The 4,868-nt window shown below is 31.7% G+C and overlaps 1 long non-coding RNA gene across 1 annotated transcript; it reads left to right on the top strand.

Moving 5' to 3' along the window:
• Positions 1–1,626: 1,626 nt before the first annotated feature.
• Positions 1,627–4,499, top strand: LOC147658545 (uncharacterized). Its single transcript, XR_015295014.1, has 3 exons — positions 1,627–1,781; positions 3,954–4,028; positions 4,106–4,499. It is a non-coding gene; the product is annotated as an uncharacterized LOC147658545 (long non-coding RNA).
• Positions 4,500–4,868: the final 369 nt, after the last annotated feature.

The raw sequence follows: 4,868 nt of genomic DNA, 5'->3' as shown, positions 1-4,868 counted from the left end.
AAAACAATTATTCTAGACACAAAATTTCTCGTTTTCACATCCTATTTTTTCCCAAAAAATTATTTATCCTTTTGTAATATCAATCAAACACGTCCCCTATTAAACCACCCTTATATAACAAGCATCGACCAGCAATCGATTTCGTTCAATTCGTAGGTAACAACGAATCGCCTTGTATATTCGACAAAATCGAAGTTGATTTTTCCATCGCTATAAGGCCATCACGGCAACACTTTTTTCATCCATTTCCTTCCCCCTCCCTCCCCCCCTTCCATCCCTTCCATCAACCAGCATGTTCGTTATGCTTTCTTTTACTCCGACGCTTGCACACACTGCTTCGTGCTTTTTTTTTTTATTTTTTATTTTCTATTTTCTATTTTCCTTTTTCCCTTTTTTTTTTTTTTTTTTTTTGTTTCTGCCATCTCGTTCGGCCGAGCTACTAAAAAGGAATAGGTGAAAACTGTTAATTGGTTCCGCGGTGAAAATACGGCGTCGGTGGCCGCCGGCCGGCACAGGTACAATTTAAGCGGGCCGATTGCATACATGTGTATGCGCCCGCTTGGGCGTGTGTACGTGTATGTGTGTGTGTGTGTGTGTGTGTATGTGCGGAGTGTGTCGGGCGCACGCGTGCACGCCACGAGCGTCAAGGCGTGTATCGTGCCAGCATGTCCGTCCAATTATGGAAAATTAATTGGCGATCAGTGACTCGGGGCGATGGGGACATAGTTCCGCGTCGAATAAACTTCCTTTGTATTCCGATCAGCCTTTGACAGCAGTGTAATAATTAAAGTAATTAACGTACGAGCCAATAAATTCGCGATCGCCGCGGGTTGTCGCGTGTATACGCGAGCGCCAGCTAGTATGATAAACAATTACGGCGTGCGAACAAGCGGCTGTTCCGAAGATGGTTCCTTTTTTTCCGTTCGAGGGTAAGGATTGGTAAAGGTTAGATTTGTTTGATGGGGGTTGGAAAGTTTTGAGCGGGGAAGAAAAAGGTTTGGGAGATGAATTATCGTATCGATCGATATTATATCTTCTCTTTTAAGTAATTCTTCAAGACAATTAAGATATTTATAATTTAATTCTCTATTTTCCATTTGATTATTTTTCGATTTCTTTATTTAAATAATATGTCATACTGCGTGTCATTTGAAACGAATATCATTGCAATTTGTTTCGTAGCATCAATTTTAATTCTAATAGAAGTTGAAGGTAAGGATTGGAAAAAGTTATATTTGTTTAATGAGGTTATATTTATAGTATAGATTTTTATTTTGGATTTTAAATAATATGTCATACTGCGTGTCATTTGAAACGAATATCATTGCAATTTGTTTCGTAGCATCAATTTTAATTCTAATAGAAATTGAAGGTAAGGATTGGAAAAAGTTATATTTGTTTAATGAGGTTATATTTATAGTATAGATTTTTATTTTGGATTTTAAATAATATGTCATATTGCGTGTCATTTGAAACGAATATCATTGCAATTTGTTTCGTAGCATCAATTTTAATTCTAATAGAAGTTGAAGGTAAGGATTGGAAAAAGTCAGATTTGTTTAATGAGGTTATATTTATAATATAGATTTCTATTTTGGATTTTTCGATCTCTCTATTTAAAAAAAAAATTATCATTCATTGTCGTGACTGTCATTTCAACTATGAATGTCAATGCAAATTTATTTTGATATTCTCATTTTCAATTTTATTATTTCAAATAATGCTTTATGTTATGTAATCATAAATTAAAATAATTAATGATGGTTAACAATTAATGCAAGGTGAGCATTTTATTAAAATTTATATTTATTATATATTTCAAATAAATATTTATATTTATATCATAAAAAATGATATAATAATATAGCAAGTAATATAAATATATAATTGCAGTAATGTTATTTACAAATTATGTATATGATTTATTTTATATATATAATTATAATATTGTATCATGTCATGTTTGAAATTCAATTGGTGATTGAAAGATCATTCCCTTAAACTATTGATTTTCAATCCATAATTTTGATTTTTAAGAGAATCACAAGTAGGTTTTGATGGCCATAATCTCTTTATTTGCAATTATTTATACAGATGATTTTGTGAAATTTTAAAATTTTCAACTTTTTACTTATATTAATAGATACATTGAAATATAATAAAATGAAAATGATGGATGTTAAGGAAATATTAGGTAAACATTCATTATTCGTAGCATTTGTAATATTATAATTACTTTATTTTATTAAAAATGCATTTTTATATAATTATAAGGAAAGAAAAAGATCGTAAATTATTTGATAAAAGAGAGATTTGATAAATATTTTTAAATTTTTGAAAAGATGAATTATGTATTTGAAAAATATCATGGAATAAAGATGTTTATATTTTAATTATTAATCAATTCTAGGCCATATATAACGTTATTAATAATAAAATAAGCTAGTCAGAAATTCTTAAACCGCAGTTTGCGAATCCCTGGAAGTTTGACAATGAAATTTAATAGTAATTATAGTTTCGCAAGTAACTTTTCAGATTAAAATTTAATTTGTTATTTCATTATAAGAAATATAAGAAATATAATAATAAGACTTTAAATATAAAACGTATTTTATAGAAATGCAAAAAATAAAATATCCAAAGTATAGCATATTATATATTTGTGGAACAAAAATAAATTTAAATTCCATTTTTTAATCACGTTTATGAAAATTTTGCATAAAAATTCACAATTCAATAATAATATTATAACAATTCAAATTAATATTTCATTTCAATCATAAAATAATATTTCGTATAAGTAAATCCAATAAATTTAGAAAACAGATTAATACTTGGAAGCATTTTTTAAATCCATAAAATCGGAAAATCACCAATTTAGAGCAAAAATTCATCTTTTCTGAATTAAGATGTTAATTAATGATTGATTACATTCCAAGCTCGCTGGTTATTTCCAACTTTACAAGCGTTCCTTTCACGCATGGAGAAAACGTCTGCCTTCATCCACAGGAAGTGCAAATATTTACATCCTGTAACCAACTATAGCTAATCCGTGTAGAACTCGACGACGCTATGTTGTGGACTTCCTCCGCTAGATTATAATTTTCCCATTAGACTCTCGCGGCGTCTTTGACTATGAATGCTGTTAAAGCTGTGCGAGTATACGATTTCCAAGGTAGAAACAATATTTGCGGTATACGTTAAGAAAAGTACAGGTTTTCTTTCCATGGATGCGGTCAACAGGTACCCTCGAACGAAACGTCGTCGTGCGATTATGGCATCTGAAAAATATTTGCGCTCGCCCGCTAATATTCTCACACTATACGGATTTCTTTGATCGTTTCCACGAATTTGTCTGCCTTATTATTATCGTTTTTCATATCTTTTTTAATCTTTTCAATATACAAACACGATTCTTTTATCAATTGAGTTTCATATCTCGCTAGAAAAGTAATAATTATTGGCGAAGAGAAAAGTGTGTAGAACATTCGAATATAGTGGATATGTTTGAAAGTATGATAAAGAAATTTTTTTGATATTGACGAATATATAAATATAACAAATATAAAATATAATATAAATTGTCTTATAAAAATTTCTATTCTACATGTAGCAATTTTTTTAATTGTCGTTTAATTTTCAGAGATATAAAATGTATATAATAATATTTTATAATGTAATTTAATACAGCTATATTTACTATTTTTTAGACAATATAACAATTCATATTAATATTAATATTTATATATATATATTTATTTATTTATTTATATTATTTATATAAAACAAGTATTAAACAGAAAAATCCATCAAAAATTTAAATTCAGTATTAGTTTCATATACGCAATCAAATAATAAATGATAAAAATTTATAACATATATATATATATATAATATTTTTTCTCGCTCTTCTTCTTTTCTCAATTATCCTCATACACATTCTTGGCCTACAGAAATACACAAAACATTTCGCCCCCTCGCAAAAATTCTTTCCATCATCAAATCTTCAACGAGGAGGAACACAGCTGGTACCCGAAAATTTACTTCTTTTCACCGTCAAACCAACAAAATAAACGAAATAGCAACCACTTTCATGGTTGAACAGGGCCAAGAACGCGAACGAATCTTCACCCTTTGCGCCCATTGCGATTCTCGTAATTCTCTGCCCTCGATGGAAATATCCACGCCCAGGATAATCACTTTGGACTCATCGGTTTTCACGACGTTAAGCCTACCAGCCAGATCACCTTTGAGTCCCAGAATATTCTTGCACCAGACTCTGTTGCAACCAATCCCAAGAAGAAGAAGGAGGAGGAAGTAGGACGGAGAGAAACAACAAGAGCGAACGAGGAGAAGTTGGTGGAGCAAGGCTCGAATAGCTTCGAGCCAGCGGATAATTCGCAGGCTCAATTTCCGTTGGCTTTTGCTCGGCCAGCTTTATTTTCTCTTTCGTCGATTATTTTCTCCACCTAAAGAGGCAAGAAGGCGCCCAGTCAAGTGTAAGCTGAAGTAACGAGTATATACACGCGAAAACGTTCATTTCAGGTACAACAACTTAGCACCCCCCAGGTCGGAGCTCACTGAAATCTGAACAGTGGGAAATGAAATGGTGGGGAACGAGGGGAGGGAGGACATCCACTTAGCACGCCGCTTAGACGTGAAAACATCTGTATTGTCGCTGTATTAACGTCAGGGGACTGGTCCACGATGATTATCGTGGAAATTGTAATCTTTCGCTTGGAAATGTACCCCCGTGACGGAAACTTTTTAAAACCGAATCCTACTAAAAGATGATGGAAAAGAAGTTTCTCTTTGCATCGTCTATCCTCTAATTCTGCTACAGTGTAATGTTTTTTTTTTAAACTGTT

Source organism: Apis florea, unplaced genomic scaffold (assembly GCF_048593485.1).
Source record: "Apis florea isolate Af1SG1 unplaced genomic scaffold, ASM4859348v1 contig_2190_pilon, whole genome shotgun sequence".
Lineage (NCBI taxonomy): Eukaryota > Metazoa > Arthropoda > Insecta > Hymenoptera > Apidae > Apis > Apis florea.
This window is presented reverse-complemented; position numbering and strand designations above follow the sequence as displayed.